Below are 16,016 nucleotides of genomic sequence, written 5' to 3' on the forward strand. Positions count from 1 at the left end.
ATTGTCTGCCTGGCATCAGTGGTCACATAACCAAGACTTGTGATATGCACCGGGTGCTCATACGACCATCCACCACCTGCTCCCATGGCTTCACGTGACCCTGATTGGGAGGGGGGGTGGGGGGCTAAGCAGGTACTACACCTTGCCCAAGGGTGGCCTGCAGACGAGCGAGCGGAGGGAAAGATCACTTTACAGCTCTTTTGGTAGAGATGTATATTCACCCCACCACCCCAAACACCTAAGTGCCATCATTTACTTACAATGTAAACACTGCATTGCAGTGACAGAAGTATTAGAGAGAGAGGGTTGGGTGGTCCAACTAGAATGGTTGATCAGATAAATGCTTGGGGGAAGAAATGCTTAAGATGGCTTAAGTTTTGGTTTTAATAGCCCTATAGCACTTTCCAGAAGGGAGATTTGAAAAAGGCAGTTTACTGGGTGGGTAGTGTCTGCAAGATTTTTCCTGACTGCCTCTTTGTCCTGCAGTGACGGTAGACTACAGATCAGATGATGGAGCAGTTGGTGTAAAGGTAGGCGCAATGTGTAGAAACATAGAAATATAGAAAATAGGTGCAGGAGTAGGCCATTCGGCCCTTCGAGCCTGCACCACCATTCTATATGATCATGGCTGATCATCCAACTCAGAACCCTGTATCTGCCTTCTCTCCATACCCCCAATCCCTTTAGCCACAAGGGCCATATCTAACTGCCTCTTAAATATAGCCAATGAACTGGCCTCAACTGTTTCCTGTGGCAGAGAATTCCACAGATTCACCACTCTCTGTGTGAAGAAGTTTTTCCTCATCTTGGTCCTAAAAGGCTTCCCCTTTATCCTCAAACTGTGACCCCTCGTTCTGGACTTCCCCAATATCGGGAACAATCTTCCTACATCTAGCCTGTCCAATCCCTTTAGAATTTTATACGTTTCAATAAGATCCCCCCTTAATCTTCTAAATTCCAGAGGGTATAAGCCTAGTCGATCATGTCTTTCATCATATGAAAGTCCTACGATCCCAGGAATCAATCTGGTGAACCTTCTTTGTACTCCCTCTACGGCAAGAATGTCTTTCCTAAGATTAGGGGACCAAAACTGCACACAATACTCCAGGTGTTGTCTCACCAAGAGAAGCCATGTAGTCATAGTCATAGTCATAGTCGTACTTTATTGATCCCGGGGGAAACTGGGTTTCATTACAGTTGCACCATAAATAATAAATAGTAATAGAACCATAAATAGTTAAATAGTAATATGTAAATTATGCCAGTAAATTATGAAATAAGTCCAGGACCAGCCTATTAGCCAGGGTGTCTGACCCTCCAAGGGAGGAGTTGTAAAGTTTGATGGCCACAGGCAGGAATGACTTCCTGTGATGCTCTGTGTTGCATCTCGGTGGAATCAGTCTCTGGCTGAATGTACTCCTGTGCCCACCCAGTACATTATGTAGTGGATGGGAGACATTGACCAAGATGGCATGCAACTTAGACAGCATCCTCTTTTCAGACACCACCGTGAGAGAGTCCAGTTCCGTCCCCACAACATCACTGGCCTTACGAATGAGTTTGTTGATTTCTGTTGGTGTCTGCTACCCTCAGCCTGCTGCCCCAGCACACAACAGCAAACATGATAGCACTGGCCACCACAGACTCGTAGAACATCCTCAGCATCGTCCGGCAGATGTTAAAGGACCTCAGTCTCCTCAGGAAATAGAGACGGCTCTGAGCCTTCTTGTAGACAGCCTCAGTGTTCTTTGACCAGTCCAGTTTATTGTCAATTCGTATCCCCAGGTATTTGTAATCCTCCACCATGTCCACACTGACGCCCTGGATGGAAACAGGGGTCACCGGTACCTTAGCTCTCCTCAGGTCTACCACCAGCTCCTTAGTCTTTTTCACATTAAGCTGTAGATAATTCTGCTCACACCATGTGACAAAGTTTCCTACCGTAGAGAGATGGAGAAGCAGTGGATAGGAATGCAATCAGCTGGATAGGTTGAAATGTATTTGCTTTAATGTGAGAAGTATCAGGAACAAGGGTGATGAACATAGAGCACGGATCAGTACATAGAACTACGACATTGTGACTATTACAGAGACGTGGCTGTCACAAGGACAGGAATGGCTGCTGGATGTTCTGGGGTTTAGATATTTCAAAAGAGACAGGAAGGAGGTAAAATCGGTGGGGTGTAGCATGGCTAATCAGAGATAGTATCACAGCCGCAGATAGAGCGGACATCGTAGAGAAATCTTCTCTGAGTCAGTGTGGGTGAAAGCCAGAAAATGGAAGAGAGCAATCACTCTATTGGGTGTATTCTGCAGCCCCCTCCCCAAAAGCAACAGGGATGAGGAGCGGAACGGTGTTAGATTTTGGAAAGGGGCAAAAATAACAGAGTTGTTGTCATGGGTGGCTTCATCTTCGCTAATATTGATTGGCACCTCCTTAGTGTATAAGTTTTGGATGGGGAAAAATTTGTTAGGCGTGTCCAGGAAGGAATCTGGACACACCATATGGACAAGCTGACTAGAGGAGAGCCCATACTGGACCTAGTACTTAGTAATGAACCTGGTCAGGCAACAGATCTCTCAGTAGACAGTCATTTTGGAGACAGTGACCACAACTCTCTGACCTTTAGTATGGGAAAGTATTTAATTTGGATAGGGCTAATTATGATGCTGTTAGGTAGGAAATGGGAACTGAGGTTCTCAGGGAAATGTACAATGCAAATGTGCAGGTTGTTTTAGCGAGCACTTACATGGGGTTCTCGATAGGTTTACCCCATTGAGGCAGGAAAAGGATGGTATGGTGAAGAAACCACAGTTCACGAGAGAGGTAGAACGTTTAGAGGAAGAAGGAAGCATATTTAAGATTGAGGAAGTTGGATCAGACAGGACTCTTGAGGGTTATAAGGTAGCCAGGAAACTGCTTAAGAAGGGGCTTAGAAAAACTAGAAAGGGACATGAGAATACTTTGGCAAGGAGGATTAAGGAAATCGTCAAGGTATTCTAAATGTCTATGAAGAACGCCTAGGACCATTTAGGGTTAAACTGCAAACACAGTGGTTCAGGGAATAAAAGGAAGGAGGAGGGGAACACAAAGGAGGTGATGGGCAGGTGTGGAGAAGAGAAAGAGGGAGAGGGTAACCAAAAGGGGAATTGAAAATGGAGTAAGCATAATGGAGAATTGTTGCCTGTCCTCTCCAATCATATTGCTTCTTCTTCAGCCCTTTGCCAGGCTAGCGTCATCCTCCCCACCCCCCCATCCACTCTGCTTCCCCCTCACCTGGTCTCACCCATCACTTGCTATCTTGTACTCCTTCCTGTTTCCACCACTTGCTTATTCTGGCTTCTGCCCCTTCCCTTCCAGTCCTGATGAAGAGTCTTGGCCCAAAACATCTCCATAGATGCTGCCTGACCTGCTGAGTTCCTTCAGCAGTTTGTGCGTCGCCATCATAGAGACATACAACACAGAAACAGGGCCTTCGGCCTAACTGGTCCATGCTGACCAAACTGTTCAATCCAGCCCTGATGTGGGGCATCGCTCTGAAACATCGACGTATTCTCCCCGCAACCCCTCGGATGCTATTCAGACCATTTAGTTTCTCCTGCTGTTTGCCCTCCTTCCCTTTCTCAGAATCAGAATCAGGTTTCATATCACAGGCATATGTTGTGAAATTTTTTGTTATGAAGAAGCAGAACTCTACCTTCCAGTATATAAAATAAAAAGCTGTAAGTTACTGTAACAAGTATATTTACTTTTTTTTTCTCACCCCTTACGGGTGGTTGTGTATGTGTATTTTCCCCACAATTTCGGGTCCTCTACCAGAGGCCCAGGAGCGTGAGGGTTCAGTGTGGTATCCTTGCAGTTCCTAGTAGTGCACTTTTCTGGACCAAGATCTCAGATGATGTTCCCAGGATTTGTTGGAAACACTCTCCCAGTCCAGGTGTCACAGCTCCAAGTGCACCTATCACCACCGGGATTACTCTGGCTTTAACCTTCCACATCCTTTCTATCTGCTCTCTCAAGCCCTGGTATTTCTCCAGCTTCTCATATTCTTCCTTCCTGATGTTACAATAAATGACAATAAAGTGGCTTAACTTGACTTGACTTGATTCAGGATTACCACATCTATTACTATTGCTATAAATAAATAACTAAATACTGTAAATTAAATGAAATAAGTAGCGCAAAAAGAGAAAAAAGGTAATGTTCATGGGTTCAATGACCATTCAGGAATTTAATGCAGAGGGAAGAAGTTGTTCCTGAATCGCTGAGTTTGTGCCCTCGGGCTTCTGTACCTCCTCCCTGATAGTAGCATTGAGAAGACGGCATGGCCTGGGTGATGGGGGCCCTTAATGATGGATGCCGCCTTTGTGAGGCTTTGCTCCTTGAAGACGTCCTGGATGCTGGTCGCTGGGGAAGCTGGTGCCCATGATGAACCTGACTGAGCTTACAACTTTCTGCAGCTTATTTTGATCCTGTGCAGTGACAACCACCCCCCCTCAACAGATGGTGATGCAGCTAATTAGAATGTTTTCCATGTAGAGATTTTCTATGGTCCCCTCTCCTCTCCTATAAGATTCCTTCCTCTCCAGCCCTTTACCTTTCCTACCCATTTGGCTTTGTCTACAGTAGCACCTTCTAGCTATCCTCCTTCCCCTCCCCAAGCTTTTTATTTTGCCGGCCTCCTCCTTCCTTTTCAGTCCTGAAGAAGGGTCTTGGACTGAAACATTGACTGTTTAATAACCCATGGATACGGCCTGACCTGCTGAGTTCCTCCAGCATTTTGTATGTGTTGCTTTGGATTTCCCGTCACCACACAGTGTTAATAGCCCCTGCATCTCAATAATCCTGATCCCTGTTAGCTCCTGTCAAACAGATATACAAAATATATGTACAATTCCTTTGTCAACGATGGTGACCGTATTGATACTCCCACAAAATTAGAGAAAGTCAAAGCCCATTATCTTTGTGCTGAATAATTTATATCCAATTACAACCCGTTTAAACTTTAATGCAAGGCAGCTGCCCTCGCACTCAATACACGTTCAGTTAGAGGTTCTACCCTTGTCCGCGCGTGCCCCTCTCTCTGCAGTCCATGTGACATAATGATCACAGGTTTAAAGCTGATATCAGCAAGATGGGATGTAAGGCTGGTAGACATAGTTCAAAGTTCGAAGTGAATTTATTATCAAAGTGCCTATGTGTTACTGTATACTACCTTGAGATTCATTTTCTTGTGCGCACTTACAGTAACATAAAGAAATACAATTTTAGTAGAAGAACTGCAGACTGAGCAGCAGGGTCCCTGATAGCCAATAATTAGTGCAGGATAGCTCAGATACCACAGCTAATTGCTCCTGGGATTTGCCATGAGGTATATCCAGGCTTCTAATTTCATAGAAGCTTAAGGAGATTTGTCATGTCACAAAATACACTAATTCCCACCGATGCTCTGGTGAAACTATCATTGTAAATTGTTCTGTGATTTGTCTAGGGTTGAAAAGGTAAGTTGCTATTCGGTGTGGCTCTTTGGATCAGAGGGCCTGTACCGCGCTGTATCTCATTACTTGCTTTTTACACTATTCATTTAGTTTTATAACACAGTTAATTTTATATTTTGCATCTACTACCAAATTAAAAGCAACCAATTTCTTGACATACATTTCCGATAATAAACCAGATTCTGATTCTGGCACAGTATTGGAAGATTTTCTTCTCTTTACCTTGAGCTGCATGGTTACTGATATTTGCCAGCAAACTCCTTTGGAGTTGGACGAAATTAATGCCTTAGTACCTTAATGATGCTTACACAAATTGAAGACTTGTACTTAACAATGCAAGTAATTATTTCTGGTGGGGAGCCACAGTCCTCTAATGACCAGAAAAGAAGCCAATCTAAAGCTGTGGAGTTAGGGTCAAAATCAAAGTCAACATTGAGCTGATTGTCATGTGCACAGTTCCATGTATGCACAGGTGCAATGAAAAACTCATTTGCCGCTGCATCAAGGCATGTAAAATCAGAAATGTAGCATTCACAGGGAAAAAAAACACATATTAAATAGCATTCTTACAAGAAGGAATACAATTAGAACAAAAAAAAGTCAATTTTAGTGCCAAGTGATCCCAGTTGCCATAGCATTGCTAAGCTGTAGTGATTAGGGTTGTGCTAGTTGGTTCAAACCACCAGGTTGAAGGGAAGTAGCCCTTCTTGAGCCTGGTGGTGTGGAACTTCAGGCTTCTGTACCCCCTGTCTGATAATAGCTGTAAGAAAACTACATGGCCTGGATGGCGGGAACCTCTGATGATCTGCAGTCCCTTGCAAAATCTTAGGCACATATATATTGTTAGGCTGCTTAAACCTTTTGCACAGCACTGTAGTAATTTTATGTATCGCACTGTACTGCTGCTCCTGGGAAAAAAACAAGTTTCATGACATATGTGAGTGATGATAAATCTGATTCTGTTATGGGTCTCTATTGGGGACTGAGAGTGGAAAGGGGGCAGGGAGAGGGAAACACACATAAAAAATGCTGGTGAACGCAGCAGGCCAATATTATCCACAGTACTGCCTGGCCTGCTGCGTTCACCAGCATTTTTTTATGTGTGTTGCTTGAAATTCTAGCATCTGCAGATTTCCTCATGAGGGAGAGGGGAATCATGGTTGAGAAAAGAGGAAGAGAGAGGGGAGGGAGCAGGAAGCACCAGAGAGGCATTCTGTCATGATCAATAAACAAGTTGTTTGGAATCAAATGACCTTGCCTGGTGTCTCAGGGCTGGACGTGTCTACAGCTGTGCTGCCCCTGCCCCTGCACTCCTTCTCTGCCACCTATCCCACACCCCTCCAGCAGCGCTCCACCCTCACCATTCCAAACATCCTTTGCTCCCACCAGATGCACAAACTCTCTCTCCGCTCCACGTTGACAAACACAGTATTGTGCGAAAGTTTTAGGCACCTTAACGAGGTATATGTGCTTAAGACTTTTGCACTGTACTGTATGTTACCTTTTTGCCTTGGGGATCTACTGATGCTGGAAGCAATTTGCCTGTGAGAAAGAGTCCTCTGCTTTCTGTAGCTTCTTACATTCCTGAATATTTGAATTGCTGTTCCAGACTATGATGCAACCAGTCAGAAAACTTTCAACGGTCATGTAAGTGTTGTGAAAGCTTGGTGAATGGTTTAAAAAGTATTGTTATTTAAATTCCCTTGCAACACACACAAAATGCTGGAAGAACTCAACAGGTCAGGCAGAATCTATGGAAAAGAATAAACAGTCCTTGTTTTAGGCCGAGACCCTTCTTCAGGACTTAAATTCCCATTTTGGCTCATTTTCTCTCCCATCTTAAAGCCCTTTTATATTACATCTTCAATCAGAGTGGTTCTGACATATTATCTACAGTACTGTGTTCTGCTGGGAGCAAAAGTTTTTGTACATGGTTTCAGAGCCCTGATCTCAATATCATCAAGGCTCTCTGGGATTAATTGGAGAGACTGAAGCAAGCAAGACAGCCAAGGTCTGAAGAAGAACTGTGGGAAGTTCTCCAAGATGCTCGGAACAACCTACCAGCCAATTTTCATATAAAATGGCACCACAGTGTGCCAAAGAGAATTCATGCTGTTTTAAAGGCAAAGGGTGGTTACACCAAATATTGTTCTGATTTATATTTTTTTATTTGTTTTTCTGCACTTTAGAGTATCTTTTTGATATTTAGAAACATTCCATTTAATCATTTTTGAAAGCATCTCCATTTTACAGAATTTGATTACATGTGCCTAAAACTTTTGCACAGTAGTATATATTTCCTTCTCCATAGACTCTGGTTATCCGATATCACCACAGGTGTTCAAAGTTCAAAGGTCAAAGTGCATTTATGATCAAAGAATATATGCATTATATAACCTTGAGATTCATTTCCTCACAGGTAGCCACAAAACGAAGAAGCCCAAAAGAACTCATTAAAAAAAACACCATCAAACACCCAATGTGCAGAGAGAGAGAAAAAAAAATCATGCAAAGTACAAATGCAAGCAAATGGTATTCTGAACTGAAGTCCACAAAGACAGTCCAGTCCACAGACCCTGAGTTCAGCGCAGAGCAGAGTAGCCAGCTGAACAAGCCTGTCCCTTGCCTTGGGCCCCGATACCCTGATGTTGTATAAATGCAAGTTTGACCTTCTGTGTTCATAAATCATGGCTGTGTAGGAGGGAAGTGTTAGGTTGGTTGTGGAGTAGGTTACAACGTCAGCATGGCATCGTGGGTCAAAGGTCCTGTACTGTGCTGTACTGTTCTATGTTCCATATGCTCACAATAAAGATGAAAAAAACTTTGCTCCAGATGAACGAAATATTCTTGATGGCAGATTTTTTTTAGGTTTTTATACATACATCATACTGGGTTAGCTAAATGAGCCTTTCAAGCCGTGGGGACTCTCACTGATTAAAAAGCATGTTCTGCTGCCATGCACTCAATTAACATACTTCCTCAAAAGCCAAGATCGCCATCTTCACCTTTGACAGCCAACCAGATAGACGGGGAGGTTAGCTTCCAACTGGGGAGAGCTTAATTGGAAAGTCCCACCTTCCTGCTAGCCACAGGTTTTTCAGAAGGGTTTCTGTAGCATTATGCAGGTCAGAAGCTCTCAGCTGGTAGTGAAATGACCTGTACTTTTTCTCTATTATTAACAGAGGCACAAGTGGTCATTGTGAGTAAGTCAGGATAACCGCATAATTAGACCAAATTAATATGTCAATTCTACACTAATTTCTTCAGCAATAACTAGGCACATTTTTAACATACACCCACAAAAGAAGTCCCTGATTTTTAATATGAAAATATTCACAAAATGTGGCATAACTGCATTATTCATCACAATGATTAAATTAAAGTACTTTGTCAGAAATGTCTGCCAATTTTATTGCTTTTCACTAAACAATAAGACTGTTTAAGATAATTCATTGGGCTTAAAGATTTAAAAGATTCATCGCTAATGTTTCATTCTTCCTTTATTTCAGCGTAGAAAATGGAACATTAATGCATTATTTTAGTGCATAAAAATAGATTTGCCCAGGATAGATTGTGAGTAGTTGATCACTTCCGTGTGAAGATGCATCTAATGGGAAAGTGGTCAGGGACTTTATCAGCATGGCGGACATTACTCCAGGGTCAGAGGTCAGATTAATGATGTCATGAGTCAGGCGTCACACATTTCCTCCACCGCCAATGGACATTGGAGCTTTTAAAGTTATATTACTATTCACCCATAGAAATGTCGGAACACATCCTAGAGGGTGGTACAAGAATAGAATGAGCTGTTAGGGGAATTGGTAGTTGCAGGCTCATTGTAACATTTAAGAGAAGTTTGGATAGGTTCATGGTTGGAGGAGTGTATGAGGAACATTTGATGGTTCTAGGCCTGTTGCTGGAGTTTAGAAGAACGAGGGGGAATATTATTGGAACCTATCAAATATTGAAAGGCCTAAATAGAGTGAATATGGAGAGGATGTTTCCTATAGTGGAGGAGTCTAGGACCAGAGGGCACAAACCTCAGAGTATGAGGATGTTCCTTTGGAACAGAGATGAGAGGAATTTTGATGAGAGTGTGGTGAATCTGTGGAATTCATTGCCACAGCGGGCTGTGGAGGTCAGCTCATCAGGAATATTTAAAGCAGAGGTTGATCATTTGTTCGTTTTGTGCTGTGTCGTATGATGTGGATAATCATGTTTTTATGATGACCATGATTGTCCTTGGCAGATTTTTCAATAGAAGTGGTTGCTTTCTTCTGTACAGTGTCTTTACAAGATGGGTGACCAAAGCCAGTATCAATGCTCTTCAGAGATTGTCTGATTGGTGTCAGTGGTTGCATAACCAGGACTTGTGATATGCACCAATTGCTCATGCGACCATCTACCACCTGCTCCCATGGCATCAGGTGACCCTGATCGAGGTGCTGCACCTTGCCCAGAAGTGACCTGCAGGCTAGCCTGAGGGAGGGAGCGCTTTACACCTCCTGTGGTAGAGACGTATCTCTACTCCACCACCCAAGGAGGTTGACAGGTTCTTGATTGGTCAGGACATCAAAGGTTGTGGGGAGAAAGCAGGAGAATGGAGATGAGAGGGATATTAACTCATCTATGATAGAACGGCGAGCAGACTTGATGCACCAAACGGCCTAATTCTACTCCTAGATCTTATGGTTTTATTGTCTTATGGGTTTGTAGAGGTATGGTCTGGATGCAGGTAGATGGTACTAGCAGAAGATCACAATCAGCATGGACTTGATGGGCTGAAGGGTCTGTTTCTGTACTGCAGTGATCCACGACCCTATGACATGTAGTGGACATCAGAACAGAATTAGCATATAAACATTACCTCTACTTCCTTCGAGGATTGGGTAGGTTTGGCACGTCATCAAAAACATTGACAAACTTCTATAATGGAGAGTATCTTAACTGGTTGCATCATGGTCAGGTGTGGAAACATCAATGCCCAGGAACAAAAAAGGCTATGGAAAGTGGTGGACAAGCCCAGTTCACCACAATCAAAGTCCTTACCATAACTGAGTAAATTTACATGGAGTGCTGCCACAAGCAAGCGACATTCATGACCAAAGACCCTCACCATTCAGGCCATGTCCTCTTCTTGTTAATGATACTGGGCAGGAGGTACAAAAGCTTTAGGTCCCACACCACCAGGTTCAGGAACAATTATTACTCTGCAACCATCAGGCTCCTGAACCAGTGTGGATCACTTCATTCACCACAATTTGGAACTAATTCTATGACCTACAGACTCACATTCAAGGACTCTTTACAACTCATGTTCTCAGCATTATTTACATTTATTTGCAGTTTACCTTATTTTACACATTGGTTGTTTGTCAGTCTTCATTTGTATGTAGTTTTTCACTGATTATATTGTATTTCTTTGTTCTACTGTGAATGCCTGCAAGAGAATGAATCTCAATGGTATATGGGTGGCATACACTGTGCATTGATTTTGAACTTTGATCTGCTATCCTCTGTTGTCAATAGAGAATGAGTTTATTGTCCCCGCTTCACTGTTCACAGCCTTAGAACCATCGAGCTACACAGCACAGAAACAGGTCCTTTGGCTCAGTAGTCCAAAGCTGACCAAACTATCTATATGTTGGAATCCCATTTCCCTGTGTTTATCTTATGTCCTATAAACCTTTTTCTCCATATACCTGTTGAAATCTCTTTAATGTTGTAATTGCACTTCCCTCTATGGCACCCTGTGGTGGCTTGTTCCATCTACTCCTCACCACTTCTGGTCAAATCGATTCCATCTTTGATCACTGTCCCTCTCAGAATGACATAGATTTACTCCATGTAGATTGTTTGGGCTAGAACCTATCATGTGATTGTTTCCTACACAATGGAAACTATTGCACCTCCTCTACCCAATGTTTTCTGTCATCTCCTTGGCAGACACTTCTCCCCCAGGACGAGGTGCTCTTCGATTGCAAAGGGAGGTGGAAAAAGCATGTGACAAGGGTAATGACAGAATAAAAATGGGGTACTTCAATATGGAAGGGGATTGGGAAAATCTGGTTCAAGTTGGATCGCAAGAGAGGGAGTTTACCCACGAAATGGCTTTTTAGAGCAGCTTGTGCTTGAGCCTACTAGGGGAAAGGTTATCTTAGATTGGGTGTTGTGTAATAACCCAGATCTTATTAAGGAGCTTAATGTAAAGGAATCCTTAGGAGGCTGTGATCATAATATGATTGAATTCATACTGCAATTTGAGAGAGGGAAGCATAAGTCACATGTATCAGTATCACAATGGAATAAAGGGAATTACAGAGGCATGAGGGAGGAGCTTGCCCAGGTGGATTGGAGGAGGATACCGGCAAGGGTGACGGCAGAGCAAAGATGGCTGAAGTTCCTGTGAATAGTTCACAAGACGCAGGATAGATATGTCTCATGGAAGAAGTTCTCAAAGGGCAGGGCTAGGCAATCTGACTGACAATTGAAGTTAAGGACGGCATAAAAGCCAAGGAAAGGGCATATAAGATAGCAAAATTGAATGGGAAGTTGGATGATTGGGAAGCTTTTAAATCCAACAAAAGGCAACAAAAGGGAAAAGGTGAAATATGAGAGCAGACTAACCAATAATATAAAACAGGATACCAAAAGTTTTTCAGTTATATAAACAGTAAAACAGAGGTGAGAGTTGATACTGGACCACTGGAAAATGATGCTGGTGAGGTAGTAATGGGGGACAAAGAGATAGCAGATGAATATAATAAGTACTTTGCATCAGTATTCACTGTGGAAGATACTAGCAGTGTGCCAGAGGTCTGTGAGTGTCAGGGAGCAGGAGTGAGTGCCATTGCTATTACAAAGGAAAAAGTCCTAGGCAAACTGAAAGGTCTTAAGATGGATAAGTCACCTGGGCCAGAAGGACTGCATCCCAGAGTCCTGAGAGAGGTTGCTTAAGAAATAATGGATGCATTAGTCATGATCTTTCAAGAATCACTTGATTCTGGTATGGAACATACATCAAAGTTGCTGGTGAACGCAGCAGGCCAAGCAGCATCTATAGGAAGAGGTGCAGTCGACGTTTCAGGCCGAGACCCTTCGTCAGGATTCTGGTATGGTCTCAGAGGAGTGGAAGATTGCAAATGTCACTCCACTCTTTGATAAGGTGCCACACATGAGGCTGCTTAACAAGATAAAATCCTGTGGCATTACAGGAAAGATACTGGCATGGACAGAGGAATGGCTGACAGACAGGAGGCAGTGAGTGGGATAAAAGGGGGCCTTTTCTGATTGTCTGATCAGCTGATTGAACACTAGTGGAGTTCCTCAGGGGTCAGTACTGGGACGGCTACTTTTCACATTGTTTGTCAGTGATTTGGATAATGGAATTGAGGGCTTTGTGGCAAAGTTTGCAGATGATACAAAGATAAGTGGAGGGTTAGGTAGTGCTGAGGAAGCAATGCGATTACAGCAGGACTTAGACAAATTGGAAGAATGGGCAAAAAGGTGGCAGATGGAATACAGGGTTGGGAAATGTATGATAATGCATTTTGGTGAAAGGAACAATAATGCGGACTATTATCCAAATGGGGAGAAGGTTCAAACATCAGAGGTGCAGAGGGACTGAGGAGTCCTCATGTAAGACTCCCAGAAGGTTAATTTACAGGCTGAGTCTGAGGTAAAGAAGGCAAATGCAATGTTGGCATTTATTTCAAGGGGAACAGAATATAAAAGCAAGGAGATAATGCTGAAGCTTTCGAAGATGCTAGTCAGGCTGCACTTGGAGTATAGTCATCAGTTTTATGCCATAGAAATCTACAGCACACTACAGACCCTTTGGCCGACAAGTTTATGTGGACCATGTAAACTACTTTAGAGTTACTCTATCACATAGCTTTCTATTTTACCAAGCTCCATGTACTTATCTAAGAGTCTCTTAAAAGACCCTATTGTATCCGCCTCCACCACCATCGCTGGCAGTGCATTCCACACACCCACCATTCTGTGTGAAAAACTTACCGCTGACATCCCCTCTGTGCCTACTTCCACGCACTTTAAGACTATGCCCCCTTGTGTTAACATTTTCAGCCCTGGGAAAAAAGCCTCTGGCTATCTGCACGATCAATGCCCCTCATCATCTTATTCGCCTCTTTCGGGTCACCTCTTATCCTCCGTCGCTCCAAGGAGAAAAGGCCAAGTTCACTCAACCTATTCTTATAAGGAATGCTCTCCAATCCAGGCAACATCCTCGTAAATCTCCTTTGCACTTTCTCTATAGTATCCACATCCTTCCCGTACTGAGGTAACCCGAACTGAACACAGTACTCCAAGTGGGGTCTGACCAAACTCGCGGCTCTTGAACTGAATCTCACGGTTGATGAATGCCAACACACCATATACCTTCTTAAGAACACCGTCAACCTGCTCAGCAGCTTTGATTGTCCAATGGACACAGTTCCCAAGATCACTCTGATCCTCCACACTGCCAAGAGTCTTACCATTAATACTATATTCTATCTTCAGATTTGACCTACAAAAAAGATCCACTTCACACTCACCTGGGTGGAATTCCATCTGCCGCTCCTCAGCCCAGTTCTGCATCCTATCGATGTCCTTCTGTAACTGCCGTCAACCCTCCAGACTATCCACAACACCCCCCAACTTTTGCGTCATCAGCAAACTTACTAACCTACCCTTCGACTTCTTCATCCAGGTCATTTATAGAAATCACAAAGAGGACGGATCTCCAGGATAGATCCCAGCGGAACACCACTGGTCACCGTCCTCCATTCTGAATCCACAAAGCAAGGTCTCCTTGGATCCGGTGCCTCCTTACTTTCTGAAGGAGCCTCGTATGGGGAACCTTATCAAATGTCTTGCTGAAATCCATATACACTACATCCACTGCTCAACCTTCTTCAATGTGTTTTGTTACATCCTCAAAAAATTCAATCAGGCTCGTAAGGCATGACCTGCCCTTAACAAAGCCATGCTGATTATTCATAATCAGATTACGCCTCTCCAAAAACTCATAAATCCTGCCTCTCAGGATTTTCTCCAACAACTTGCCCATCACTGAAGTAAGACTCACTGGTCTATAATTTCCTGGGTTATCTCTACTCCCTTTCTTGAACAAGGGAATGACACTTGTAACCTTCCAGTCCTCTGGTACTTCTCCCGTCCCTATTGATGATGCAAAGATCATCGCCAAAGACTCAGCAATGTCTTCCCTCACTTCCCACATTAGCCTGGGGTATAGCTTGTCTGGTCCCGGCAACTTATCTAACTTAATGCTTTTCAAAATCTCCAGCACATCCTCTCTCTTAATGTCTATATGCTCAAGCATTTCAGTCTGCTGTAAGTCATCCCCACAATTGCCAAGATCCTTATCCCTGGTGAATACTGAAGCAAAGTATTCATTAAGTACCTCTGCTACCTGCTCCGACTCCATGCACACGTTTCCACTATCGCACCTGATTGGTCCTATTCTCACATGGCTCGTCCTTTTGCTCTTCACATATTTGGAGAATGCCTTGAGGGTTTTCCTTAATCCTGTTTGCCAAGCCCTTCTCATGTCCCTTTCTAGCTCTCCTAATTTCATTCTTAAGCTCCTTCATGGCAACCTTATAATTTTCTAGAACTCTATCAGTACTTAGTTTCTTGAACCTTTCGTAAGCTTATCTTTTCTTCTTAACTAGATTTTCTACCTTTGTACACCATGGTTCCTTTACCCTGCTATCCTTTCCCTGCCTCAATGGAACATAACTATGCAGAATCCATGCAAATGTTCCCTGGACATTTGCCACCTTTCTGCTGTGCATTTCCCTGAAAACATCTGCTTCCAAGTTCCTGCCTAATAGCATCATATTTCCCCCTACCCCAATTAAATGTTTTCCCAAATTGTCTGCTGCTCTCTCTCTCCAGCGCTATGGTTAAGGAGATAGAGTTATGATCACTACCCCCAAAATGCTTTTCCACCGAGAGATATGACACCTGGCCAGGTTCATTTCCCAATACCAGATCAAGTATATGTCTCCTCTAGTTGGTTTATCTACATATTGCGTCAGGAAACCTTCTGAACACACCTAAACAAACTTCACCCCATCTAAACCCCTTGCTCTAAGGAGATACCAGTTTTGGGCCCCATATCTCAGAAGGAATGTGTTGTCATTGGAGAGAGTCCAGTGGCAGTTCACATGGATGATTCTGGGAATGAAGTGGTTAACACATGAAGAACATTTGGCAGCTTTGGGCCTGTACTCACTGGAATTTAGAAGAATGCAGGGGGGATCTCACTGAAACCTATGAATGTTGAAAGGACTAGATAGGGTGGATGTGGAAAGGATGTTTCCTATGGTGGGGGTTTCCAGAACTAGAGGACACAGCCTCAAAATTGAGGTGCAACCTTTTAGAACAGGGGTAAGCAGGATTTTTATTTTAGACAGAGAGTAGTGAATCTGTGGAATGCTCTGTCACAGACTGTGGCGGAGGTGGACCGTTCCCTGATTGGAATGAGC

At 43.4% G+C, this 16,016-nt stretch overlaps 1 protein-coding gene across 4 annotated transcripts in view; it reads right to left on the reverse strand.

Annotated features, from left to right (window-relative positions):
• galntl6 (polypeptide N-acetylgalactosaminyltransferase like 6) overlaps positions 1-16,016 on the reverse strand; it is a 1,306,113-nt gene that overhangs the window by 126,096 nt on the left and 1,164,001 nt on the right. The gene's annotated exons all lie outside the window — the stretch shown is intronic.

The sequence above is a fragment of the Mobula hypostoma genome, chromosome 5 (genome assembly GCF_963921235.1).
Source record: "Mobula hypostoma chromosome 5, sMobHyp1.1, whole genome shotgun sequence".
NCBI classification, from domain to species: Eukaryota; Metazoa; Chordata; class Chondrichthyes; order Myliobatiformes; family Myliobatidae; genus Mobula; species Mobula hypostoma.